A 27,914-nucleotide genomic window follows, 5' to 3' on the forward strand; every position below is an offset into this window, starting at 1 on the left:
GTAATTTTTAAAGTTTTAAAGTAAAACCAACTTTGAAACATATTTTAATTTATTTATTTATTTTTTTTTATTTATTTTTGGGACAGAGAGAGACAGAGCATGAACGGGGGAGGGGCAGAGAGAGAGGGAGACACAGAATCGGAAACAGGCTCCAGGCTCTGAGCCATCAGCCCAGAGCCTGACGCGGGGCTCGAACTCACGGACCGCGAGATCGTGACCTGGCTGAAGTCGGACGCTTAACCGACTGCGCCACCCAGGCGCCCCTTACTTTGAAACATATTTTAAAAGATTGTTGCATACTTTTAATATTTAGGTCAAGAATATATATGAATTTTTTGAATATATATATTACTTTGCAAAAGTAATACATATATATTATAGGATGCATATACATTACACTATTACATATGGGAATATATTATGTGTGTACTAATACATGCACATTGTCAAAAATTTAGAAAATAGAGAGGAACAAAAGAAGAAAATAATTCTATCATTTAAGAAATAACCATTGATAATATTTTTGCATATATGCTGATATTTTTTATCTTTTTTCTTTTTTTCTTTCTTTTTTTTGTTATAAAAACACTTAATGTGAGATCTACTCTTTTAACATGAGATCAACAAATTTTAAGTGTACAATACAATATTGTTGACTGTAGGTACAATGCTGTATGGTAGATCTCTAGAACTTATTCTACTAACATACTGAAAATTTATGTTCCTTGATAAGCAATTCCCCAAGGAATATCTTTTTAAACGGATATATTTTATACTAATAACTAAAGATTTGGTTTCACAAACTGTTTTTAATAATTTTCAGTAATATTACCTATTCCTAGTATACAACTGAAATCTCAAGACTGCTTTCTCTTGGTAGAAGAATCAGCCGATTTTCTTTGAAAAAGCATTCAATATCTGACATTTTTCCTTTACAAATCAAAACCAGACTTCTTTATTTCTTGACGATCTCCAAAATTGTGTTCACCAATATCTGGTTCTTCTTCCATTCTAAATCTCATCTAATATGCAATTGGAGGAATTCATGAGACTACATCTGGCCAGTGGCTGTGGTCTGATATGACACGCGAAATATAAAAAAAATCAGTTAATTACTTTCCAGTTGTCCCTTCCTCTACCATGTTGACTGAATGGATCATGTGTTCCAGATGATATAAGTAGAGGATGATGGAATCTTCTTCAGCCTGGATGGCTGCTTTAGTGAGAGGAGGACAGTTGCCCTTCAGCTGAAGCCCCAAGAGACCATTAAGTCTTATTCTGTGAAGTCAAATTGACTTCTTTCCTTGCATCTGGAATGATACTAGTATGTAACATCCTTGGCACAACTGAACAAAATAGTTGAGTTGTGAAAGGCTGCCCTACAATGTTGCCAGACTTGCAATGGACTTTGCCTGAATGGGAAATAAACTTTGTGAAGTTAGCCACTGATAATTTGGAATTTTTTTTTTTTTAGCCACTACTGAATAATCACTTCTGTCCTAAGACTGTTGTTTTAGGAATATGTTACCATGAATACCGTTTAAAATTGTCTCACCGTGAGGAACCCCAAATCAAATTCCTTCCTATGCAGGTAATTTAATTCTTCATATTACATCTTGAAATGGATAAAATACATCAATTTTTTTCTATGCTTAAAGACCCATAGACTAAATTGCCAGCCCTTTATATTCTTATGCTACTTATTTGTATTATTCTATTTATTTATATTGCATTTTTCCTCTTGAGGTGTACTTTAGTAATATTTAGATAATTCTTCCTATTCCAGGCTGAAAGAGAACATCTGCAATGGTCGTAAATATGGTATATGACTCTGAATTTCCATTCAACATAATTTCTAAAGATACAATCATCCTAACTCCCTCTCTTCTTCAGGCAGAGTCCCAAGTATCGCATGTGATTTTCTTGGCATCCACTCAAGTACTGATAAAGCTACTAGTGCCAACCTCATCCCTACCTGCCACCCTGAATCTGCTGCTTTTCTGCTTTGCAACTTGACCTTGACATTGCTGCTGGAATGTGACATTGCTAGCACTTCCCACATTGCTATCACTCCCTCTGTCACTACCCATGTTCCTCGTTGAGGTAAAGGAGGTCCTTCTTTCCACCTATACCCCCCCCCCCCAGTGTTAACAAAGAATGCCAGGGGAAAGTTCAACCCAATATTTTGGGCTAACTCACAGGAGTGTCTTTGATGTCACTTCATTAGCAATAACCTATTATTTATCCTAAGACTGGGAAATATGGCTTAATTCTAATCTCCACTGGGTGGAGGGGCTTAGATTTCTGTGTATCACTCCGGATACACATAGTGTATCACTCCAGATAGCCTAAAAGACCGTGGCAGAACTGAGCTTGCATGAGTGGATCTAGCTATGAGAATGAGGCAGAAAACTGATAAGGGAGAATCAAGGTGGGAAAAGAGGAAGATGAGACTGTTTTAAACATAATCAGTCCGAGGTACTGTGATGAACATGAAAAGGGGAACACTGCTCAGTGATTTAGAAAAATAGAAAAAAACACACAGATTCAGCAGTCAGCAACATAAACAAAGCTGCAGGAGTATATATGAGAATATTCTATATAGCTGGTTAATTACAAACAACTGCCATACCTGAAAACATGGTTAACTAGATATTAGAATTTTTTCTGCTATGAAACATCTAGGAATATTGAGTCATAAAATAGTAATCATCTGGAAGTACATAGCTAATCTTGCAAGTAAAAAGAGATGTCTCTAAGGGGACAAGGTCATAAAGGAAGATGAAAATAAGGAAACAAGTGGGTGATGAAACCATACCTATCCTGACTGCATGTATGAATCTCTTGTCACCCAGCAAGTTGTATGTCAATGACATTGGGCCCACTCAGGGTAAAGATTTAGAGGTGGAAGCCAGAGCCCTCAAAGAGCCATGTGTTCAGTGAAAGTGTTGACCATAAAAAAAATGTGTGTCTGAAAGCAAAGAGAGAAACAAACGTATTTATTTGTCCTGAGAAAGACAGAGAGAGAGCAAGTGCAGGAGAGGCAGACAGAGGGAGACAGAGAATCCCAAGTAGGCTCTGTGTGCTGATAAAGCAGAGCCCGACACAGGGTTCGAACCCATGAAATCTCGAGATCATAACCTGAGTTGGAACCAAGAGTCAGATGCTCAACCAACTGAGCCACCCGGGCACCCCAGGAAACATATGTATTTTAGCCCAGACTTAGATAAAAGCAAAAGTTTCTCCTTGATTTATAAAAAATCAAGCTGTCCCTCAAGAAGAGTTGGAATTGTCATTTGTATGATTTATATGATCTGATAAACTACACACATTTTGATTTAAATAATATTAAGTTAGTAGAATCCTACAGTGCCAAGCAGAAGCAAACATAGATATTCTCTGGAGAAATTTGCCCTGATACAGGGCTTGCAGAATTTCTAAAAATAAAACCCAACCATTTGAACAAGAATCCATAATCCAAAATTAATAATACTAAGAGAAATAAGCTACCAGAATGAATGTAAGAAGAACCAACAAACAGTAGTAGTAGACTTCCTAGGGACTTCTGATAATGGAATTCTCAGATACAAAATTTAAATAAGTATTTCTTAAAGATATAAAACATAGAATTGAAATATCACATAAAAATTAAAAATGATCAAAACTGAAAAAATAGAAATTCCCCGAGTAAAAAACATAATCTTTGAAAAATCAAAACACAACAAAAGTATTAAATATAAGATAATTACAACTGAGGAGAGAGTTAGTAAACTGGAAGGAACCTTAAACAAAATTACCTAAAGTCCAGTAGTACAAAGAGGAAGATACAAAAGATAGTTTTAAAAATATGGAAGAGGGGCGCCTGGGTGGCGCAGTCGGTTAAGCGTCCGACTTCAGCCAGGTCACGATCTCGCGGTCTGTGAGTTCGAGCCCCGCGTCGGGCTCTGGGCTGATGGCTCGGAGCCTGGAGCCTGTTTCCGATTCTGTGTCTCCCTCTCTCTCTCTGCCCCTCGCCTGTTCATGCTCTGTCTCTCTCTGTCCCAAAAAATAAAAATAAACGTTGAAAAAAAAAAAAAATTTAAAAAAAAAAAATAAATAAAAATATGGAAGATAATGAGGTCATATACATGTAAAGGAAGTCCCAGAAGGAGAGAATACAAGAGAGAGAGAGAGAGAGAGAGAGAGAGTATTTGAAGGGTTAATAGCTGTGAAATGCTCAGACTTTAATCAACAGTGTAGACAACCAGTCAGTTGCTACTGCCACACAGGCTATTTTCCCATGTCATTCAACTGATTCTCAGAAAAGAATGTAATTGGAGGAGATGGTTGCTTTCTGTTATAGTCAATAGTAGGTGGACATGTCCCATTCTCAATTTCCCTCCCACCTTCCCTCCATTCTCTGTGTGTGAGTGTGTGTGTGTGCGTGTATGTGTGTGTCCCTACCCTTCCTCTCTCTCTCTCCTCACCAAATATGATGAGTTGATGACCCCATGTTAAACGTGAAGGAATCTGGATGCCTCAGTTCTTGCTTAGACGATAATAGCCCAGGAAAGCCACTAACCCAGGAACACCTTCAAACACTTGAAGTTTGAGCAAGAAATAAAACTTACAATATGTTAAACCAATGATTCTGGGGTCTTTTTTGTTATAGCAGCTGGTATTAATTACCCTAACTAATACACAGAGAATCAGGAAACCCCATAAATCCTAAGAAAGATAAGTAAGATCATGCTTATTTACATGCATCAGACTAAGACAATAAGAGCACATCAAAAATGAAGAAAATCTTAATAGAAACTAAGCTTTATATATTCTTTCTTTAACAGAGCTCTCAAAGTTGACTACTTTTTCCCATCTCCATCATAAATACCTAAGTCAAGATGTCCATTATCCTTCCCGTGAAACACCGAAGAAGCCTCCTGACTGGTCTCCCCATCTTCCACTCCTACCCTGACTCTAATTCTTTCCCCACCTGTCAGAAAGTGGGGCCTTTCAGAAGTGGAAATCCATTATTACCATACTTCTGCTATAAAATTTGAATGGAATTCCACTTCTCTTGAAATATGGTTTGGACTTTATAGCAGAATTTTCAAGTCTTTCAGCAATATGACCATGCCTACCTTGCCAATTTTGTCTCTTGTTATTCTCACTGTCTCTAGCCATGCCAGACTTACTTTATGACATTTAATGAATTATTCTTTCATCTCCAGGTGTTCTCATATTCTGTTGATTTACCTGTAATATTTTCATTTTCACCTGAATATCTTTCACACATTGTGTCATCAGAGAAGCTTCCTCAGGTAACAAAGATTAGTTTTAATCTCTGAGCTTCTATTTTTGAAGCATTTTTCCTGACAGTAATAGTTGTTTTATTCCTATCTTGGGATTGACACTTAGTTCATTTCATAGAAATTAGGGTGATGAATTTCTTGGTGTAAGTAAGCTGAATATAGTTGCTGGTGCATAGTAGATGCTTAGTAAATATTTCTAGAATAAGGTGAAGTAAATAAATGAATGAATGAGCAAACGAACCAAAAGAACATAAGGCCATGTTTCAGGAAATTTCCGCTTGTTTTAAAGATGATTGTTGTATACTAGACTGGTATTTGATCCTGATGTCTATCAGAAAAATAATCAAATCTTGGCAATTAAAGTTAAAAAAAACTCATCATCCTTAATTTATTCTAAGTATTAATGGACCTCAGTACACAGAATTGTGCATAACACAAAACTTGGTTTTGTAATAATTAGTACATCTATAGTCCTCATTTGTTTTTTTCTCTCCTTTGTTCATTTGCTAATTTATTTATCTATTCATGCATGCATTCATTCATCCAATTATAGTAGCATTGTAATAAACACTCGTGAGCACACTACCCAACATAAGAATTAAAAAACTCCCCATATCCTCTTGCACCACTAACTGATGTAAGAACTATCCTAGGTCTTGTGTTCATTTTTTTGTTTTCCAAAATTATATCCTTATGTACATAGATACGCTTCAGTTGTATGTGTTTATTTTAGTCTCTGACTTTAACTGTTATAAAGGGTGTTACTCGGCATGTTGTCGTCTGGGATTTTGTTTTTGTTTTTTTTGCTCAATTTCCCATTATTGAAATTCATTCATGTTTTTATATGTAGCTGAGTCTATTTATTTTCTTGCCATTTAATATTTCATTATATAAATACATCATAATTTATTTATTTCTCCTTTCCTATTAGTGGACATTTAGCTGTTTCTAGTCTTTTGCTTTTATGAACAGTGTTTCTTATGAACCTCCTTATACATGTCTTTTATGGCAAATGTGAAAATATTTTTCTTGGGTCTATATGTAAGAGAGGAAATGTTGGGGCCATAAGAGACAATGAAAATGTTATAAAATTTACTTCCTTAAGATCATTTTATAACTTTCTTTACTTTCTAATATTATAAAATATTCAATATCAGAATGGCCCATTTACAAGTCAGTGAGTTTCCTGCTTTTAAAATTCAAAGATTATGGGGCGCCTGGGTGGCACAGTCGGTTAAGCATCCGACTTCAGCCAGGTCACGATCTCGCGGTCCGGGAGTTCGAGCCCCGCGTCAGGCTCTGGGCTGATGGCTCAGAGCCTGGAGCCTGTTTCCGATTCTGTGTCTCCCTCTCTCTCTGCCCCTCCCCCGTTCATGCTCTGTCTCTCTCTGTCCCCCCCCCCCAAAAAAAATAAATAAACGTTGAAAAAAAAATTTTTTTTTTAAATAATAAAATTCAAAGATTAATTTAATATTCACCTGATAGGCTTTCTTCTCTGGGCAAGAGATGGGGCCATTCATCGTTCATTCAACAAACATAATTTAGCATCATGTTGGGGGTTGAGGATGTACCAGGGAACAAGATAAGCATGGTTCCTGCTGTCTTGGAGCAAGACCCTAATAGTCAATTATTAATGTGATAAATGCCATGAAGAAGTGTAGGAAGTTATAGAGTGAAGAACAGAAATGCCTGTTCTGGTCAGAAGATGGGGAGGAATGCTTCCTGTAGAAGGGCCCCAGAAGCTTAAACCTGAATTAGGCATAATATTCCCCAAAAGTGGGGAGACCAGAGAGTTGGTGGAAGAGGTCTTCCTGATAGGGTAAGTAGCATGTGAGGATATTGCCTTGGACTTCTATACTTCTTCCCTCCCAAGGCTTAAATGTATGCTAGGGTCCAAGGCAGAAATTAGTGCCTCAAACAGCCATTTTTATGGTCTCCCTATCTTTCTTTCTTCCAGCCAGGGCTCTCCTCTGCCAAAGGAACCCGAAGACATATCAGCTTCTAATGACGGAAACTACACATCAGTTACACTAGGCAAGAACACATGTAGCCTTCAGCTGGGGACTCCTACTGCAATTAAAACATAACATAATAGCTATTGGGCATTTCTGAGAAAGGAATGAAAAGTTCAGAAAGTAGTATGGGGGAGGTGGGCCTTGAATAAGACTGGCTCTTACATGAGAGCTTAATACCCCTAATATAAAAATAGATAAAAGGACAGTAATGAAAATGTAAGCTTTTCTTTCAGTGGCATTGTATTTCAATATCTCTAATCTAACATACATAGCCTCACTTATTCTGGGGATTCACTCTATACTTTTTACTTTTGAGTTGTTTTCAATTCAATACACTGAAAAATTAAACAGTTGTGAACTTATTATAATTTTTTTTTTTTTGGTCCTCATATCAGACAAAATCAATCAATAATTAACAATACTTTTTGTGAGCCAACTAGATATTCATTATTATTCTATGGTCTAAAATAAACCAGACAAATAAAAGATGCCATATCTGAGCCTCCAGAATATTCATCTGGTTGGGTATATTTATTTACACATGTGTGTATTATTTTATTTAAATACTTTATACACTATATAAATATATATATAATTTATTATAAATTAATATATGTACCTTTTTCTACCCAGATTATTTATATATAACACTTCCTCTTCCGAGACCTTAATTTGGCAAATTAAATTTCTTCTTTTCCATTATAAAGCCTATGCATGGCCTTCTAATATTCTTTGTGAAAACTATTTGACAATAACAAACTTGTTCTCCTTTAATCCTTGGGACAAACAGTAACTTCTATTTATTTAAGTCTTAGTTTTCTGACTATTAATGTGCAAGGGGTCATATTGTGAAATAAAGGCTTAACAAATGGCCTGTTTGGAATATCAATGAGTTACTTTTAGTCACCACAAAGAAAATGCAAAGATTCTTTTAAAAAGCAAATACTAAACTGTCACAGAACTCATTTGGAGAAAAAGAAATAAAAGAATATTCATTTGAAACTGCCTGGCATACTGCTTGTTTTCAGGCATGGCAGGGCAGTTATAAATCTGAAAGGAACCTTAGAGCTTCTCACATAATAAAGTCCCATTATGACCTGGCTGTTCTGTAGATAAGGAGACTGAGGCCAGAAAAGTCAGTGCCAATCTAAAGTCACACAGCAACCCTGATGCAGAGTCAGGCACAGAACCCATGGCGTCGACACCATGGATTGATTGCTCTTGTCCCTAAACTATGGTTTATTCCTGCTAAGCAAGTTTATTCCAGAAAAAATGTTTATTCCAGCCTCATGGTGAAGCTGGCAAAAGATAAAAGAAATCAGGTTGATAGATTGGGCATCATTTTCTCAATAATTTTCTTGAACTATCTGCCTACCCTACGAGTACACACACACACACACTCTTTAACACACACTCATATTTACAAATACAAATGCGCATAGATGATTATAAGATACTGGAAGACGAGCCAGCTTCTTATTTTTTGTGATCCCACAGGAAAGAACCTAGTTCCTTGCACATAATTAAGCTGAACTGAAATTCTCTAAGTATAGTTCAGCATCCCTAAAGTACCCAGTGTACCCGTTTTATGCTGTGAGCTTATGTTTACACTCCTCATTTTCATTCTCTTTTGGGATGGGTGGCTGTCTAGTGTGGGCAAAGGAGTTCAGAATTTGAAGTCAGACAAAACTGGATTAAAATCCACATTTAATTTTTCTTTTCTTTCTTTCTTTTTTTTTTCTTTGAGAGCATACGTACACGAGTGCGGGGAAGGGGAGAGAGAGAGGAGAGAGAGAGAGAGAGAGAGAAAGAGAGAGAGAGAGAGGAGTCTTAAGCAGGCTCTACACTCAGTGCTGGAGCCAAGGTGAGGCTTGATCCACGACCCTGAGATCATGACCTCAGCTAAATCGAGAGTTGGACACTTAACTGACTGAGCCATCCAGGCTCCCCTGCACTTAAGTTTTATTATATGTGCTATCTTGGGGGAAGTTAATATTGCAACATTAAACATCCAGTTATATAGACCTGGTTTGCAGGTAGATTATTACATAACTGATAGGAGGGCTACTTTGGCTGTCAGCTGTCTGTCCCTGTGCCTTACATTTCTGTGTGCAATAGCCTGACCTCTTGCTCATAGCATCTCCATCTTTTTCCTGAGGTCTTGTGTATATAGCAGGCCAGAGGTGCCCAGGAATTATCTCCTTCCCCCCAACATCTTCCATCCATTAGCAATTGCCCTTCAAACCAGTGACACACCGGCACTGATACATAAATAACCCAGCTCCCTCCCCCTTTCATTGAAAAAACTCCAAGGCACATGTTTGACAATGATTCCCAGGGTTCCTCAACTGATTTCTGTTCCAGTGGCCAACAACGGTAACTTGTCTGATGATGTCCAATTTATTGGCTTTCTTCCCTCCCCTGCCTCATTTCTTCACTCCCCCACCAGAGTCACTTGGACTTGGCTCCTCATTAAACTATTTACACTTGAATCTTTGTGTCCAGATCTGCTTCCACATGAACTTGAATGGAGATAGATACAGACAAGTGAATAGGTCATTATAAAATGTGAGTGTTATAAGAATGTTAAGATTAGGGTATTACGGAAATACTTAACACAGATTGTAAGGGGCTTTGTTTGAAGAGGATTTCCTAGGGTAAGAAAAAATTTTTTGAAGCATGAAGAGAGTTCCAGAAAGGGGTAATTGTAAGTACAAAATCTTGGAGGCAAGAGACAGTATGTTATCATGTTTAAGTAGCTGAAAGTGGTTAAGTGTACCCAAAATACAAAAGTGGGTGTAAAGGGCAAATGATAAGAAAGCCTGGACAGGTAGGCAAGGGACAGATCAGAAGGACTTTTGTGAGCTAAGCCAAAGAGATGTTCCTTTATGAAAGAGCAATAAAGAGGCATTGTGGGAAGTGAAACAGAACAGTGATATGATAAGATTTCTGTTACAAAAAGATTCACATTTGACAGCACTGGGGAGAATGGATTACAGGGATCAAGGTAAAAAGCTGGGAGATCCATTGGAAGCCCATGGCAGTAATCCAGCTAAGAAATGATGAGAATCAGAACTAAGTTAATAGTAGAGAAATAGAAGACAGGACAGATCTCAAAATTATTGCGTGGGTCAGAGATCAACAGGACTTTTTGAGTAATTGACAATGGAGGGTAATGGGAGAGGTAGAACATGACAATGACTCCACATGTCCAACATTGGTAATGGTACCATTTGACAGTTATGCTGCTCACTGAGCTGGTCGTCAAAGAGGGAGAGGTAAGTTCAGAAAGTCAAATTGTGAGTGCGTTTTTGGCTATGTTGAGGGTTATATGTTTGTGGGAAAATCACATGAAACCAGAAGTTTAGCCTACTAGGAAAAGAAGCTACATCCAAAGATGTAGAAATTAAAGTCACTGTCATGCAAGAAAGTGATGCTATAAGAGCAAATGCAGTCAACCTTGGAGAAAAATGTGAAGGGAAAATGCACGCCATTACTACGTAACACAGGAATGCCAACATTTATGGGACTGACAGAAAATAAGAGCTCCATTAGGAGACTGGCAATGACAGAGATGCCCACCCTCTGGCAAAAGGACCATCAAAACCCATTCTTGTGCCCACAGCATATACAGAAATTTATCACAGACCTCTTGCACTTTGGGCTCCAACTTAGCCTCAGAATTTTCCTCAACTCAGCATAGTTGGAGTAGTAAGGCTCATGACTACTTCCAAGAGCTGTCATGTGGATTAAATAAATAAATATGTAGAGCACTTAGCCCAACATCCCATAACTTGGCAAGAACCTAATAAAAGATACATATCAAGCCATAGAGGTGGGTGCATATAATTTTGTCATAGGAGACAGGGGAAGGAGGCTGAGGGAATTCTTTTCTGAAAGTCTTTATTTTCTCTGAAGCAAGCATCTGGGCCATCTGTAAAGAGGAGCAGAGGAAATGGGAAGCATGAGAAAGCTGGAGATTGTTACGGATAACTAGTGAGGGAAATGGGTACAGGAGCTGGCAAAGAACCCACACAGGAGTTGTAGGGGATTGCTGAGGACCAGGAATGAGTCTAGAAATCATAAATGACAATCCTAAATAAAAAGTTATTAATCATAGAAGAACAAACAAACCCAAAGCCAGCAAAAGGAAGGAAGCAATAAAGATTAGAGCAGAAATAAATGATATAGAAACTAAAAAGACAATAGAACAGATCAATGAAACCAGGAGAATCATAGTCTCATTTTCCTTTGAGTGTGAGACATGGGGAAAAAAAAAACACTACATTAGGAAAAAAGAATAAAAGGAAATAATGCTCATGGAAAAAATAATCGCTGTGCTAGGTGTGTTGTATAAATCATATAAATTTCTTGGAAACTATATGAGTGGATATTATTATTTCCATTTTTCAGATGATGAAACCAAGGCTGAAGTATTTTTTTTATAAATCACCCAAGAGCACTTTTGTAGTAATAGGAAGAGCCGGGATAGAATCCAGGGGTGGCTCGAGCTCAAGTCTGTGCTATAGGCAAATACATCTTCATTATACCAAATCTCCATCTTTAAAACAATAATTTCTTGTGTTTCAGCTTCTTTCTCTCTGTTCTCTGTTGACATTTCACTACTCATATTTAAGGGAATTCCTTCAAACTCAACCAAGAAATAGACACTAAACTGCTGGTAATAATTTCAAACCAGCCTTATTGTATTGTTGCTGTCGTTGTTGTTCCTCACACATGTGTGGAATGTTTTATCTACTTCAGTTAAATTTTATTTTAATGCAAAAATGATAATAAATCTCTTGTCAGCAGAGATCATTATTCCAGAACAAAAGACACTTTAACATTCACATTTTTAGTTCTTTTCTCTATTCTCACTCTCCACCCCACTCTATCTACCTGCCTATATATCTATCTATCTATCTATCCATCTACCTACCTGTGTGATTCTCAGTATTCACAGTAGTTATATTCTACAAAGTCTCCACAAACATTGAATTAACAAATATCGAACCACTGCTCCTAGGGGAAATACAGAGTTAGGTTCCTATGAGCCTCTGATCCCAATGTTTTCATAAAACGATCAATGCATAACGTTTCATGTGTTTCTGATTAAAAACACCTTATGTAATATTATTGTTGATTCACTAACATTGAACTCATAGCCAGCAGCACTCTGACTCCTGTCCAAGAGAAGTTCATGAGACACATGTATTTTTTCCGTAGTGCACATCACAGCCTTCTTGCACTTAGGAACAACACTAGACACAATGTCAGCCTTATGCTTGGGAGCCATATGAAGTGGTGACAGCACCAACAAAGCACAAGAAGTGTGGAAAATGTGGCCCCAAACAGACCACGGAGAGGATATGTGTATACAGTATGAGAATGGAAACAACAAGGCAGAGGGTCACCCTGCTGGCCTTCGGCCAGGAACATGGACAACTCAGATTTTCACCACTCTGTGCATGTCTATGAATAACTAAAAAAAAATCCATGAGTATTGATTTCGGGGCTTCAAATCAGTTTTGATAATTTGGTGAATTCACATATTGCAGAATCTGAATAATCAAGATTGATTCTGTGTGTATGTGTGTATGTGCCTGAGTGCATATCTGTACTTTTTGAGATTGAGTGTATGTGTGTGTGTGTGTGTGCCTAGTGCATATCTGTACTTTTCACAAATTTAAATGTTATCCCATGTACCATCTAGTATTTCTTTATGTATCAGAAACTGTCCCACGCCACAAACTGAAAGGACTGCCCATCAATGGAGAGTTCTATGTGAAGACTCCTAAGGAAAGGATCCTTAGACAAGCTTATAAAGTTTGGAAACTCCTGGAGAACAAACTCTCACATTGGAATAACTTTTTCTTTTAATAGTATGCTCCTCGGAACTGCCTCCTTTCTGTTAATTTTTATATCTTTGCATCTCTTTCAACAGCAGAATGTCAAAACGATATCTACGTTCTGTGCCCATAAAGCCAGTGCACAACACTGAACTGGAAATCCCTTGAGGTTTGCTTCAAGCGTTTTCACTGTTGCCAAAAACTAGGTTTGGGCTTTTAATTTTTAAACTGGTGGTGAGGATTCACTTATATGCATTTTTTTGGCCAGTCCTGTAGCTTATGGCGTTTTTGTCCCTTCAACAATTTGCCTGCTGCAGTCAGACTTACTGTCACTGGAGAACACAGCAGCAAATAGGATATGAACTCTGCAGCAAAAAAAAAAAAAATTTGCAGCAGTGCCTCCTTTTACCAGAACAAAGTAGAAAATCTCGGACTGCACTGCTGGGTCTATTGTGTTCTTAATTAATCACATTTCGTGTAAAAATTGTAATGACTCTTTTGCTACAAAAACAACTGTAGAAGCCATAAATGTTTTGAGGTTCTCAGGGAGCTTCTCCTCAGATACTCAGAATTACCACTGAAGCCCCCCATAGGCTGTCTTCGTGTGTCATCATACAGCCAAGTTATTATCTTTTGCTACATTTAGGGCACAATGGCCAAATTCTTTCCATTCATTGCCTAAATCATTTCATGTCAAAACAGATTGTGTTTCCACTAATCCCTGATGTTTCAAGTCCCTTTTCTAGAACTCTCTATCCTATGGCTAGCTTCACTAGTATGGATGATATGGGTAAAAGGCCCTCCATTTTCTAGAGTCCACAATATCTTTGTAAATTATCAGCCCTCAGCCGTCCCCCACTCCCCAAACACTGAAGACTTATTCGTTAGGAACAATTCACCCCTCTAGTGGTAGGATGTGAGTACTGCAGCTTAAGCTCAGGCAAACAGCTAAGCTTACGGCTGAAAGAGTAACTACAGACATTTTTTTATATATAAGATTCCCCTTTTTATGCTGGTTTGTCATTAAATATAACTCAACAAAGAAATCTCTTTAAAATGTTCATTTTCTTTCTTATGTGTATATACAGGGAAATGCTTAGAGCTATAAACAGGCAGTATTAACACTAATAGATTTTTGTTTACACTTGTCTCCAGTTTTCCCTTGTTTAGAGTCAAATAGAAATAGATTGGAAAAATGTTTTTTTGTGTGTGTACTTTACCAAGTTAAGCAATAATGGTGAAATTTTTTTTCCGTCTGCTTCCTATAAACAATGAGGTTCTGTTAAAATCCACAATCTGGCACCAAATGGAAAAACTGTCCAGCTGAACTGGGTTGTAATGGAAAAGCAATGACATTACTACCAATGAATACCGGGTAGCTACTGTGGGAATGATAGGAAAATTCTGATTTCAGCTCTGCTATTGTGATGTTCCTGCCAGTTAAAATGTTGGAGCTGAAAGGCGCCTTCAAGATTTCCTGGACCAGAAGTCCTGAGAGGTGAAGTAACTTGTCCCAGATCACACAGCTAGTTAGTGGCCAAGCTGGAGCCCATTTCTCCTGATGTGGAAATCCACAACACCTTCCTAACAACAATCCTGGTAATTATGGCACAGGTCTGAAGGCAGAGTGAACAAGCTTGACTGCCACCCTGTCTGTGGCTTGTCTGGATAATCATGCACGAGTCCTTTTCATCTGTACAGCGAGGCTGATGGGGATGCCCGTCTCAGAGATGGCATGTAAGCATTAAAAGGAGAAGCTGCTGGAGAAGTACTTAGCATGGGACATGATGCATAATAAGTACTCGGTATCAGTATTGTTATTACTATGAGCTTTTCTCTTTGCTGTTTTGGGGCCAGTCTAAAAACAGAACTTCTTTTCACTCTCAGGAGTAAATGAGTATGTAAATTAGGGAAATTTGAGTCTTTGTTTTTTATTCCATTACTCATAAGTATTTCAGTACTATGAGAGCATTACTAATCTTATCCTTCATTTATGCAGTAATATAAGGGTGATAACAGCTGTTTTAAGAGAGGATTTTGATTTTTTTTTCAGAGCATCATATGCATTGCCTCTATTAAGCCAGATTTGTGAAATAATTCTAGTATAATTTAGGTACTATGGCATATTAGAAACCAAAGATTATAAAGTGCAAATGAGATTTTTTTCTTCTGCTGACATCATAACAGTTTTTACAGAGCCATTATCATCTCAATGGGTACGGATGTCATCCAGTCATTATCCTCAGATCATAACGAGGTGGACCATTAGTGCCTCCTTTGGAGACCTTATGGTCTGAGATGTTAATGAGCCTTTGGGGAACCCTAAATCCTGGGATGGTTGGCAGGATACTCCAGACCATAACAGAAACTTCTTCGCAATGACAATGGATCCTGTCAATTTCTATTAAGGAGCTTCTTAATTCCCCAATCATTAAGATAGTAGAAGGACTTATTACACTAGCCTATAATTAAGAAAGCTTTCAGCCATAAATCCCTTCCGTAGAGTCCTTCCCTCCATTCAATATGGAATGAATAAAGGGTAAGAGTCCCACAAGAGGAACTATGGAGACAGCATTCATCTCGGGAAAATCTGACAGGATGAAGATTCTCTCTGCTTTCCCCCAAATTCCCTCAGCCCCTACACGACTCCCTTGCAAGAACACAGAACAGCGAGGCCCCTTAACTAACACATAGAGGTCTCCAGCAACTGATCTGGTGGTGATCTTTTGTCACAATTGTCATTTGGATTGGCCTGTACCAAGTATTCACGCTAGGCATTATGACAGAGAAACACAAGTTGAAAGCACCATCTCTGCCTTTAAAGAACTCGCGATCGTATTGGAAAGAGTGGATGATAAAGTACAGCAGTGACATTAGAACGTAAGGCAACAATACAGAGAAGAACAGAGGCAGCACTGAAGTGATTTCCCAACAGTTGGCGTAAAGAGTATGTGCTATGAATTGACTGAGGAAATCCGTGTGGAAATAGAGGCTTAATGAGTATTGCGTTCTTTCCTACTTTAGAGAAGGATGCGTTCAGTGTGAATCGTTTACTATTGATTCATTGCATTCTACCTCAGTTTCTCAATAGTTAAATGACTGGACTAATACACCTTGCTAGGGAATATCACTAGAGAATCAAATGATCAGGTTACATTTGTTGTTATTTTCTATAAAAGGAAATAGCTCCTGGCATGCTAAAGTGACAGGTGCTACAGAAATATTCAGATAGGGAGACGTGCAAGCTTCATTACAAGTGAGGTTTACTCTCCTAACCCGAAATTTATTGCTTTAAAAAAAGCAAGGAGCCAACTAGGAACAGAAATTATGTGCTGCCATAAAAATCAAAAATGAAAGAATCCAACCCGTTGACCTTGAATGTACGGAAACTTGAAGTTCCCTCATTCTTTTTGATAATCCTGGACTTTTCATCTAAATTTCATTCGACCTCAAGCAGACCTGCATTTGGCTTATTACTGAAATTTCATTGCTGAAATTTTCCGATGTAAGAAGTTTTCTAATCAGAAGTTAAACTTATAGAAAATCTCCACTAGAGTGAAGAAGAAATAAACGTCTGCTTCTACGTTTTGTGCTTTGGGAATTTGAGTTCGTTTTATTGTGATGTTTCCAAATCAGGTCTTCTTCAATACTAACAAGGGAAACCATCACACAGGACCCATCTCTGAACCGAAGTCTTGAATGGATTGAAAATTTACAAAGGGGTCTGAGCGTTGCTTTAACTTGCTAATAAGAAACTCCTGGGTTTAACTGTGGCTTTAAGGGCATGCAGAAACCAAGGTCTATGATCCGATATTTGAGACTTTCTTCATTGTTCTATTTAAGTTCCTTGAGGCAATTCATCATCTTTTGGTTTCTCTTTTGCTTATAATCACTTGGCATTTGACTATCATGTCAGGGAAAGCTGAGAATCTATACTAAGCCCTACCCTAAAGATAGGTGTAGTAAGGAAACTGGTTTGAACATTTGCAGCTTCCAAGGGCATTTCACCAACGTTCCTCAAGTTCATCTGTCATACCTGCTCCTCCTACTTCTCATCACCGGAAAGGTCCTTCAAAATACAGGGGCACCTGAGTGGCCCAGTCAGTTAAGCTTCTGGCTTCGGCTCAGGTCATGATCTCATGGTTCGCGTGTCGGGCTCTGCGCTGACAGCTCGGAGCCTGGAACCTCCCTTGGATTCTGCATTTCCCTCTCTTCCCCTCCCCTGCTCATGCTCTGTCTCTCTCTCTCTCTCTCTCCAGAATAAATAAACATTAAAATTTTTTTTTTTTAAATACTGACCACTCTCCACTCTATTCCCTATGTAAGCACAAAGCCTTCTGGCCACAAAGTTGCTTAAAATGGATTGTGAAGAACAAGAAAAACAACAACAAAAAGAGTGTAACACATGGCTTCCTGGTCCCTGCCTGCTTCCTCAATCCTGGAGATACAATCTCATACACGCAGACACTCACACACACACACACACACACACACACACACACACACCACATATGGTTTTTCCTCCCTCTACTTATACCCCTCAAAGGACAGCTCTGTGGTGAGAAGCTTTTATTTAGCAAGTCAGAAAGCATTTCAGAATTCCATCGAATATCTGAATAAGCCCCAGGTTTACACAAGCTCCAACTCAGGAACTCAGCATCTTCCCCTTAAAAGATAGCCCTGGACCCTAACAATTGCACAAACAACCTTTGTCTGCATTATCCAAGAGGGCACACCCCATCTCAATCTTCAGATGTGGACGATATGCGTTTATGGGAAGTGTATACCAGAGCTGTGGGGGAAAGATCTGACATTAGTCCCAGATCAAATTAGAGATAAAAAAAAAAAAACTGAACCAAATATAAGCCCTTGAAGGGCAGATGTAAATTGGATAAGCTTCAATATTACAAGACTAACAAGAAAGAATTCTGAGACAAGAATGAAAAGCAGAATACATCCACTCTAAGTCACTGCTGAAGGAAAAGATAGAGTAAAATGGTCTGCTTTTCCTGCTTATTCGGGAAGGCATAATGGGGGAACCCTTGGGAGACCATGGCAATTATTGGGAAGAGCTATATCTCCCTCCAGGAGGTGTCCAGTTATTCTGAGAAGACAAGACGCAGGGTCAGCAGGAAGGAAGTAGGATATAAAAGCTGATCTGCACAATGCCTTCCAACTTGGGTGTGAAGGAAACTGTTCGTTTCCTTGACTGTTAATACTCTAGCAAGTGCTGCCCAGTAGAATTTTCTGCAATAATGGCATGATTCTTTATCTGTTCAGTCCAGTATGATAGCCACTAGTCTCACCGGGCTAATGAGACCATGAATTCTTGTTCATGCAGCTATGGAAATGAATTTTTAATGTTATATGATTAGAATTAATTTACATTTAAATAGTTATCAATGTAGTGGCCACCATATTGTACAGCAAAACTGTAGCAGATAAGCATCATTACAAAGACTCTTGTTGGGCCACGTGATCTTTTTTTTAATGTTTATTTTTGAGACAGAGAGGGAGGCAGAGCACAAGGAGGAGATGGACCGAGAAAGAAGGAGACACAGAATCCAAAGCAGGTTCCAGGCTTTGAGCTGTCAGCATGGAGCTTGATGTGGGGCTCAAACTCACAGACCTTGAGACCATGACCTGAGCCAAAGTCAGATGCTTAACCTATTGAGCCACTCAGGTGCCCCACATGATATTGGGATAATCTCTGTACCTGCCCTGAGGAGCTGTGGGATCTCAAACAAGTTCCTTAACCTCTCAGAGCCTCCAATCCTTTGTCTCTAAAACAGCTAAAATAATATCTAATTCTTGCGGGTTAGGTCTTAGGGCCTCATACATAGTATTCCAACATCTCTGCCATATCTGAGTCTGATGCTTGCTCTGTTTCTTCAAAATTGTGGTAAACAAGCCTTTAGTAGTGTGATGGTGAGGTGTGGGGGAGGGAAAGTGTTCTGTGGCCCTATGATTAGGTCTCAGTCTTCAGTGAGCCTGTATATGTGGGACTGTGAATTCCGTACAAGCTTCACAGCCCTCCCCTCTCTACTGCCTTGGGTGGGACAAAACGGCGACAATGGACTGAAGTGGGGTATTTCCTTTCCCCAACTCAGTTAGGAGTGGACAAATAATCTACACTCCAGTAAAACACTCTCTACTGAATGGTTTCTGTTACAAAGAGCAGAGTGCCCTGGATTATTTCAAAATGGCTAGTTTTCTGGTCTGCCTGTTAGAAGCATGAAGAGACTTTTCTCTGATATTCACCATGAGAACCTGGTCAAGCCCTTGAAGGAAAAACTCACAAAAGTGTGGGGCTCCCCATCACTGGGCCACCCTGGAGTTTTTGACCCTCACGCTTGTTTCCAATGAGCCTCCAGCAATTCATCAACTACAGGTCAGATTCTCCGACCCCTGCACTGGCTCCCTTGTATGTTTCTGCTCCAGTAAGCTGTGATGCTCTGTATATACCTGTCAGTCTCTCCAGTTTGGAGGGACAGGCACTCATCCGGTGACCTCCGCTCACAAATGGATCCAAGAGTTGTTAGCTTTCAGTTGGTTTGCATTTTTACTTGTTAGGATGGAGTGACAACTTCTAAGGTCCTAACGTGCCAGACCAAAAACCGGAAGTCCACATTGTGTTAGGTGAAGAAATTGCATGATGATAAAGAGGAGAATGGACTTAGAGAGAAGACAGTCAATTGGAAGGGGTATAAAGAAAAAAAAAGGGATTTAAGGGAATGTAAGAGGACATAAGGGATATAAGGAAAAGGAGAAGGAGGGAAAGGAAAAGAGAAAGGAAGAAGAAAAAGGAACACAAGAAGAAGGAAGAGGAAAAAGTGACTCACCTCAGTATCAAACATATAGTAGGCATTTAATACCTATGAGTTCCCCTCCCTTTCTCTCGATGATTCCTCACAAAAGAAAGTGTTCCTCTCCCTGTCCACCATGCCACAATACCTACTGGTTACTTCCACAGAGCAAGCCTGCAACTATTTATGTTCCCACCTTATGTGAAGGGCCAATCATTCTAGATCACAGATAAACCAAGTATCAGATGGAGAAAATGCAAGAATAGGCTTAAAGGCTTTCAAGGTCCCTCTAACCCAAAGGTCCTCTGACTAAAGTGATCAGGTGACTAAGTACTGCTTGGGATTAAACACCCTGATAGCTGCCACCCCCTGCATACAACGACTCTTCTGCTTTCCTTTGTAATTTCCACGAATCATATCTCAAAAGGAGACCATGGTAAGCTGTTGTCAATCAGTAATAGCTTGGCGTGGATCCAATTATCAGAATGTATTAATTAGTTCTTTCACTTTCCAACTAGGTATTCAGTAGTTACTTTATGCCCGAAAATACAGAAGGTACTGGGGGATATCATAGCAAGCCACATATGTAGTTACTGTCTTCACTGAGCTCAGATGGTAGAAAGAAGAAGAGTTTGAGCGGGTCACAAGACAAGTCACACAGGGAAGCCAGGCCTAAATACGGAACTTTGAAAAATCCACCAGAACACAGACAACAGGAGGAAGAGCAAAAAGTAAGAAATCACATCTCAAACAGATAATTGGGTAGCTGCTGAAAACTATGTATGTAGGTCTTACAGCTGCACTTAAGAGTGGTACTATCTGTATCCAAAAAAGCTGGAGAGAATTTGCATTTGGTGAAATTTGAAAAGCACAGTTAACAGTAAATCAGCATCCCAGATGCAGACAAAAGTTTAATATTTTTGTCTGGGTAAATCTGACTCTCAAAATCAAAGGTAGTACACCGGCACCCAGATCTTATTTTCTGCTGCCATTCTCCAACTGAAGACAGGAAACATACCAGAAGAGGCCGGAACATCACGTAGTGTCATCAAGTAAGCAACTACTCAAAAAACAAAATGACGGGGGCATGTCAAAGGAAGACAAGAGCCAACTGAAAGAGCTCCCATTGGCCAAGCTGGAACATTCTGAGCAACAAAGTAAATAGCATAGTATTGGGTTATAACTTAAAGTATAAAATAAATGTGCCTGTGTCAATTCTGATATAAATAAGTGGTTGAATAAATAAATAAATGAATAAATAAGGAGAAGAAACAAATCTCCCATACAGAGGCATACCAAATCATTTATATAGACACATCACCTTCAAGGATTAAAGTTTGTAGTTTATTACTATTTTATTTATTTATTTATTTTGATTATTGCTGTTTTCGCTATTTGTGATGTTGCTGACTAAAGGGCCCGGTATGCTCTTTCTTTGTTTATTTTGTTTTAAACTAGGGGTAAGAAAGCTATGCGATATGGGTGAAAGTCAACAAGAAATGTTATTTGAGACCCATCCAATTAAATGGACCAGCGTATGGAGGACGAGCACAGCAATTGCTGGTAAAACGGTGACATCAAAATGTCATCATCCACCAAATGCTGATGGCACCAGGATGCTTCGCATCTCAAAATGGGATTGTTGCTGGTGTGGATTTCCCCAGCAAGGAAATACGTCGACTTATAAAGTTAGTTAATGTTTTATCTTATTGCAGTTCCACTATTATTCCTACAATAGAAGAAACACCTATATGGGAAATTTCCTTCAAGCGTACAGAAACCTTTCAAACTAAATGTCATTAGCCTTCCCAGCACTAGCTGTGTTAGGGGGCAAGCTCTGTTCTTTGGAGCTGCTACCTTGAGGCTCGGGGTGACGAACTTATTGGGGTGTGTGGCGAAACCACGATGGGCTCCGGACCCAACTCACGCATCCAAGGTCTGAAGCCTCAGCAACTTCCTAGGGTATTTCATCTGAAGAACCCGCAGAAGTACTGAAAACGACTTTCATCCGAATTTTGCACTGTGTAACTATGACACCTGCATTTGCCTCATAAGGCTGCATGGAGAGAGGGGTTAAATGAATTCGTACCTCAATGAGTCAGCAGTGCTCAAAGAAAACAAGCCTACAACCCCAGAGCTTCCTCCAGTGATCTTTCGAAAATGAAAACCACAAAAATAAAAAAAATTTAAAAAAACCCAGCTATGTTGGTTCTCCCACCAACACTATCAACCACTTCCTGGATGCCTGGGGATAAAATGCAAAACTTCTGAGCATAGGAGGCAGGCCCTTTAGGATCTAGAGCTACCTCTTCAGACTCATCTGTCACAATCTGGTCACGCTTTTCTACCAGTGAGGCCAAACTCACGCTTCCAAGCTATCAGCCCACGCTATGCCTTTTTGCATGTTGCCCTCACTGCCGGAAATGGACTCCCGCCCCCTCCTCAGCCTCCGTGCAGCCCGCTTGGCAAGCTCCTTTTAATTCAAATCTCTCATCTGAAACTTGTGTCACCAATTACTATGACCAATCATCCCAGTTTGCATGGAGTTGAGGAGTTTCCAGGGATTTGGAATTTCAGTGCTGAAACCAGGAAAAATCCAAGCGGTATGGGACAAGCGGGTCACCCTAGCCCACACCTCACTGACAGAATTGATCTGTCTCTCTAATTTTCCTGCACTCTGAATTTTTAATATTACTCTGAGTGGCACCCTGCAGTGCATTTATTCACAGCTTCCCTATTAGGGATGGTGTGGGCAGGGATGGTGTTGCCTCTACCTTTGTAGCCCTCAGCAGTATTCCTTGAGGGCAGCAGTAAGTTAGAATTACCTGAAAATCTTGTTGTTGTTGTTGTTGTTGCTGTCGTTGTATTTTTGTTTTCATTAAATGCCCTCCAACTTGCATAGATTCTGATTTCATTGATCCAGGGTGAGGCCTGGGCATGGGTTGTTTTTTGAAGCTTAACCAAGTGATTCTAATGTGCAGTCAAGGTTGCTAACACCTGCTCTAGGGTAATGATCCTCAGCTGGGATGGTATGCACATCAAAACACATCACCCTAGGCCCAACTCTCCACAGATTCCAATTTAATTCATCTGGAATGAGGTCCAGGCAGCTGTCTCTTTAAGCATCAGGCGATTCTAATTCATGGTTATGGTTAACCCGTGGTTCCATGCATGTGTCTATATAACCAAACTAAATCCCAAGCCATTCCTTTTGCCCTTATCTCTTGCCAGACCTCTAAGTATTAACGAGTGCTGTTCACAAACGGATTTTAATATCTAATGGAATTAATACCTTCAGTTTTTGGCTCATGCCATTATAAAAGCTTTTTTTTTTTTTTTCCTCCAAAGGATGTCCAAACAGTATCCTTCATACCCACATCAACCAAGTATACCCTTCTCTACCTTCAGGTCCTCACTCATTATCAGCCCTTCTCAAAACCCTTCTCTCAATGTCTTTGTTACTCTGCTCATATTCATGACTTTATTTCCCTTCCTTCCCTCTGTCTAACACGTGTACAAAGAATAGTTCCCCAGCTCTGTTGTGGCATCTTTCTTATTCTCTCCTGGTCTCCTACTGCTCCCTGGATGTTCCACATAGACCACAAACTCACTGGATGTTTTTTTCTCTCTTGAACATAGTAATCTAATTCCCCAAATCAGAAACCTTTCACCTTTTCTGAAAGGATTTGCTCATAGATTTTCAAATGTTTTGGTTCTTTCATGTCACTAGGGTATGGGCTAAAATATCCTTCCTTAGAGAGACCCGTCCTCTCTGTCCAGTCCAGAGTAACCTCCCGTACTCACCATGATCTATCAGGCCAGCTCTGATTAGTTTCATCATAGCATTTATTATTTTCTGAAATTATCTTATTCTGTTATTTGCTGGTCTTTTTATGCCTGATTCCCGTTTATAGAATGTAAGGTCCGTGAGGGAAAAGAATGATTCCTGCTGTATCATCAGCACCTACAGCAATACCTGGCCCGTAATATTTATAAAAATGAAATAAATACCTATGCATGCATAGATAGCAGAGGAGCTAATTGGGTAATCAATATGACTGACTCTGGAACTATGGGCTTTTCTACAAAATGTACCTATCTGAAGCATAATTTAGACTCTATAAATATGCAAAAAATAGGTTTCAACTAGTCAAAACGTATATTGCCATATTCAAGACAGTGTGATTTCACGAAAATCATGCATTCTCATAATAGATGGTCTTTGGTTGAAATTCTATCCATCTCCTCCCTAGCTGTGTCATCTAGGGCAGATTCGGTGACTGTCAACATTAGCATCACCTGGGAAATTGTTAGAAATGCAAATATTTGGGCCCTACCCCTGACCTGCTGAATAAGAGTATATGGAGATGGGGTCTATGAAATTACTCTACCAAGCTCTTCTTATGATTCTTATGTTCACTAAACTTTGAGAAGCACTGGTCTAGGTCAAATTAGAAAATGCTCCAAGTCCCAATAATTTCCTTTATGTTGTGAAATTGTTAAGAGGACAAATGATAATGATGTATGCAGAAATACTTAGCACATAGGATGTATTCAAGAGATAATGTTTTCCTTGCATTTACCTTTATTTTAAAGAAAACAGTGTAGACCTAATTGCTTTCAGGGAAGCAGAATTCTGACAATCCATTTTTTCTGGATGTCGAACCCACTACAAAAGAGAAGCCTATTTTATTGAAAGGAAGCTAACTGCCTATCCATAAGGAAAGAAACAGAAGAACTATAAAAAGTATGTCCATCTGGGGTCATTTAAGTCAGGGGCAAACAGTCCTTCATACCTCAATGGCCCCTTATATTCAGCACAGTTCAATAATTGATATCCATAATGATCATCCTGCTTTATTAAGTAAATGCAAAATTCTTCTCCAGAGTCTCTGCTCTGTTCAACTTTTATCAGAAAGATTTCCATTTGAAATATTTCAACCACTTTTGGGGGGCCCATATCTGAAAAGGTTTTGGTTTCTTGTAACATTTTACTTGATAAAATTATCTTATTTTCTTAGGATTCCAGAGAAATTACACATTAGTATATATTTGTCAATGTATTTTTCCTGGTGAATAATGCACTCTTTAACAGAAGGGGGTCTATCTTCTCTGTCTTTGGAAATCCCATTCAGCACCTAGTTCAAGTGACTCCACACAAAAGGTCCCCAAAGGACTGTGACCCCAGAGGGTGGTTGACCTCAGCAACTTGCATTTTCTCTTAGGAAGAGAATGGGCCATCACTGTAATCACTGTCTTCTTGGATACCCTTTAAGCTTGTGCTCTTGCCAGATAAGCTAAAGGGATAACAATTCTCAAAGTCACTGGCATTTATTGAAAGCCAAAGAAATTAGTGAGCTCTGACATTTATAGGTCTTAAACATTAAAGAAGTTAAAAGTAGTTCGAGCAAGGTTCAAGTCTTAAATGTAATGGTATATGAGTTCCTGTTAATTCTCCAATAATTACTCTGTTTATTATTTCAACAGTAAGATTTATAGTTATAGTTAGCCCTCATTTTAATGGCATTGTCTCTCACCTTCCAAACTTTTCAATTTCCCAATGACCTAAGTTGTCTCTGATGGGGAATTCTTTAATGGCTCACTATTTTGAGCACAAACTATATGCCAAGATTTGTTATAGTTGCTTCACATGTATTAGTTCATTTAATCTCCACAATGACCCAATAGGGTAAGGACTATTACGAAATTTGCTTCACAAATGAGGACTCAAAAGCACAGACAGCCTGTGTAATTTACCAAAGGTTACACAACTGGTAGGTGGCACAGCCATGATTTACACTCAGAGTCAGTAGTGCGCAGCCATTCTGCAATACTGTCTTCCGGCAAAATAAGTTTCAATTGAGGAAAAGACAGAAAGTCCTAATTATTCATTATGTGGGGTGATGATCATAAAGCTCTGATCCAGGGAAAACTAGAATGCAGGGAAGTCTTTCTGTCCTGCTGACCATCTCCCTCCTTTCTCTGCTCTAGCGCCTATATCCCTTCTCTTCAGCAGGACCAAAAGAATGGCCAGAACTGTCTCTCAAGTAAAGCGACTGCATGACTTCTCTACAGCATTTGCTGTTCCAAATTCAGTGCCGGTAGTCTGGTTAGCAAGAGCTTGGAGAAAAGATCTTGTCACAAATGAGGTCAAAACCATTGTTAACATGAGGTTTAGGCAGTCTTTGTTGATTTGACTTTACTCAACTGTTCTTGGTCTTGATCTCCATTAGCATCAATAATTGATGCCTGGCTGCATTTCTTTTGAAACCACTGACTTTGAATAATACATATACATCCATATACACACATATACACTATGCATCAATACACACATACGTGTACACTTACACACATGTATACATATGATGTACATACATGGAGGGGTGTCTGTACATGGTAAGTATACACGTGTGTGTACATGTTAAATATACATGTCATGTATATATGTATATTTGTATATAGATGCATACGTATATGTATATACACAGCTAACACCTTACCTTAAAAGAGAAAATAGTGGAGGATACACTGATGCAAAACTAATTCAGAAGGAGGCGGGCATTTGCTTAGTTGTATTGAACAAAACAAACAAAACCTGCCAAACAAGCCTGAACTATAAACAAAATAAAGCCTCTGATGAACACAGCAGGTTCATCCTTGAAAGAAGCCACTTTGTCTGGACAGGTCTTGCGCCTGAAGTTCGATGCAAGAGCAAATAGGAGAGGTCTCTTTCACGTCTTCTGAGGAAGATGCGGGGCTCGGTCGGTATGGGTGAATGAGAAAACTCTTTTGGCTTTTCAGTGAATACAGAATAAATGTCACTTTCTTTGGAAATGACCTTTCTGCTATTCTCATCTTTGTATATAAAGTTGCTGTGTGAGAAAATCCATGCCTATGAATTTCATTTCTGAAGGTACAACAGAATCACTCCATAGACATTTTCAAGATGGATGGACTAAAAGGTATCAGAATCAGAGATGAGAGTCAATTTCTTCAGTGATCTTGAAAGAATCAACATCATCAGGTTCTCGTCCAGTGTAATTCAGTAGGGGTTTTAGATTCTCATCAGATGAGTATTTGAATCGAGATATGCAGCGTATTTCTTGGAAAGGGGCTTGTCTGGAATTGTTAGGCTTTCGTTCACCAAAGAAAATTGACAGCATGTATCCTTCTTGGGGACTTTACTTGGCCCTTGTGTCCGTAAAACACAAGTGAGCTCAAATTAACTCCCTTGAAGCTTTAGAGATGGGTGTATTCATAACAGTGTTAATGAAAAACTAAAGTGCATAGTCTGTTACAGAATTGCCAGAAAAACAAAACAAAACAAAACAAAGTACAGAGGCCCAACACACAGGTCTTAAGTGCCCTGCATTTATAAAAGATGGATATTCTAACTTGTACAAGCTGAGAATTGATACAAATGTGTTGCATTCTTCCAGGACTAATAATGCAATGACAAAAGCTATCAAGCTTTTAAAAAATCTCAGCTGTCCAGCAAATGGATGATCATTATTACAGCAAATCACTATGCACCTAAGAACAAACGAAGTTTGTAGTTCAGTGTAATTCAATGGCTGGATTTCATCACCAGCTCTCCAAAGTAGTACAGTCTATCATAGGAATACAATTGGTCATTTCCATTTGAAGACCTCACCAAGGTCTAATTAAGCAACAACTGCAGTGTCCTCCCATCACCTCCGCCCATGCTGGAAGCTTCTTTATCTTAGAATGGTTACCTGTGCTAAATGTTCTTTGGAAGATATTCTTTGAAACTTCTGCCCAAACATCTCATCCTTTTTGTATCAGGCCTCACTTCACAACACTGATGTCCGCTTTCAGTTAAAAACAAAAACAAACAAACAAAAAAACTGTCATAAATATTATCACTGGATTGCAAACTCCTCGAAAGAAGTAACTGTGTGCTATTCATTAAATGGGACCACTTGAGTC

At 38.9% G+C, this 27,914-nt stretch overlaps 2 long non-coding RNA genes across 2 annotated transcripts; both read left to right on the forward strand.

Moving 5' to 3' along the window:
* Nucleotides 1-1,479: 1,479 nt before the first annotated feature.
* On the forward strand, nucleotides 1,480-2,200 carry LOC147582077 (uncharacterized). The gene is made up of 3 exons (XR_015249839.1): nucleotides 1,480-1,591; nucleotides 1,787-1,821; nucleotides 1,894-2,200. It is a non-coding gene; the product is annotated as an uncharacterized LOC147582077 (long non-coding RNA).
* Nucleotides 2,201-5,207: 3,007 nt separating this feature from the next.
* On the forward strand, nucleotides 5,208-7,668 carry LOC147582078 (uncharacterized). Its single transcript, XR_015249840.1, has 2 exons — nucleotides 5,208-5,300; nucleotides 7,249-7,668. It is a non-coding gene; the product is annotated as an uncharacterized LOC147582078 (long non-coding RNA).
* The last annotated feature ends 20,246 nt before the right edge of the window (nucleotides 7,669-27,914 follow it).

This window comes from Puma concolor, chromosome B1, assembly GCF_028749965.1.
Source record: "Puma concolor isolate L17-30 chromosome B1, mPumCon1.1.hap2, whole genome shotgun sequence".
Lineage (NCBI taxonomy): Eukaryota > Metazoa > Chordata > Mammalia > Carnivora > Felidae > Puma > Puma concolor.